The sequence below is a fragment of the Pinus tabuliformis genome, chromosome 1_1 (genome assembly GCF_031772625.1).
Source record: "Pinus tabuliformis cultivar Carrire ecotype Pingquan chromosome 1_1, CPIR1, whole genome shotgun sequence".
In the NCBI taxonomy this organism is placed as follows: domain Eukaryota; kingdom Viridiplantae; phylum Streptophyta; class Pinopsida; order Pinales; family Pinaceae; genus Pinus; species Pinus tabuliformis.
Genome location: NC_142297.1, coordinates 529862757 through 529864388, shown reverse-complemented (window position 1 = coordinate 529864388; position 1632 = coordinate 529862757).

The window sequence follows — 1632 nt, the reverse complement described above, 5'->3', positions numbered from 1 at the left end:
TGAATGCGGGATCAAATGTCCTGTGGAAGTGAATGTCCGGTCAGTAGTGGGCAAATAGATTCCAACTCATGTTCAATATCCGCAAGTTCTTTTCTCAAATGTCTCTTCTTATCAATCTCCCACTTGTTAGTCACCTGTAGTAGGATCCTTAGCTTGTCCATAAACGACCCCATATGAGATGGGGAGCAATAAGTTGCAGTGTGCCATATGTTTTTGACCAGTTTGGTGTAGGATGGGTCTTGTAACCAGATCCTGTTAAATCTGAAAGGTAGCCCCCTTCTGAAATCTCAATGACGCCATTGTAGAATGATAAGGCGGTGATCAGAAATATGGAAGCTAATAATATCAATGTGACCAACCCAAGTCTATCAATGATCATGCAAGAACATATCATATTATATGATGAACATGCATGTTACTTTACTTTATTTGTTTGGGCAAATAACATTGAAACAAATATGTTAAACTAAATTAATTCGTTTCCAAGTTTTCTCATTATTTTGTGTGTGGTATTAATATGTAACTCAAAGCTTACCGCTACATGATTCTAGATACCACATCACATCTTAGCTTAGTAAAATACAAATTATACATAAGAAAAAGGCCGCTAGGTTGCCTATATAGCTCATCTAACTTAGAGGTCATATTTGGCTATCCCTTAATGTCTTCTTAAACTTCAAATGGTTGGTCAGCCTGCCTTTTAGTTTTCCATGCGTTTGTATTTAACTTAAGGGTGCTCTTTGGCTTTGCCTTCGATATTTTCTTAACCTTCAAATGGTTAGTCTCGCTCTTAGTTTTCTCTGCATTTATGTTTACGTCAACCTTGTTTACATCGTGTTGACGGAAATATGGTCAAGAATTCGGGAAAAAAACAAAATATCTAAATACCCATAAAATTAAAAACATTAAAAAATACTCATTTCTTTTCTCCTTTTAACGTTTAAAATGTTCATTTTTATCCTAGTTTATTTTGGTCAATTCAATCATTGGTCGCATTGTGTTTTCCTTGTCCCTTTGTTCACAGTGTTCACCTAGCATTGTGCTTTTTTTTTTTGTCTCTCGTGTTTTCTAGGTTGGTGTTTTGGTTATTGGCCTTATTTCGGTTTCATTTTCTTGCTCTTTGTCTAGATATCATAAAGATTTATGAGCGTTGTCATAGTCTCTTTGTCTAGATATCATAAAGATTTATGAGCATTGTCATAGTCTCTTTACATTTGTTCTATTCTTTGTGGTTTGCACTTCTTGCTAGAAGGGTTTTGTGAGATTGCCTATTTATCAAAATTTTCCCTTGTTATATGGTTTTTAAGTGATGACTTATTAGTATTCAAGTTGAGCATTTAAGGATGTGTAATTTGTTTTTTAATGAGTCTAGGAGGAAGGGGTTCTTATCTCTATTGTTCTTAGTGTTTTCTGGCAGTTGTGCTATGCCTCCTCAACAAAGGATGAGTAGTAGGAGGGCTCGCACAGGCAATGTCGGCACAAAGAGAAGTTGTCATCTTGCCTCTGATTTTGTGGCCACCTTCTTCGATGTCGTTCCTTTGGAAGTTGGGAAAGAGATTTTATTGTTGGAGAGTAAAGAGGCTAAGGAACGCCCTTATCACTCAGATTCTGAAGTGATGGGGGAAGATTTGG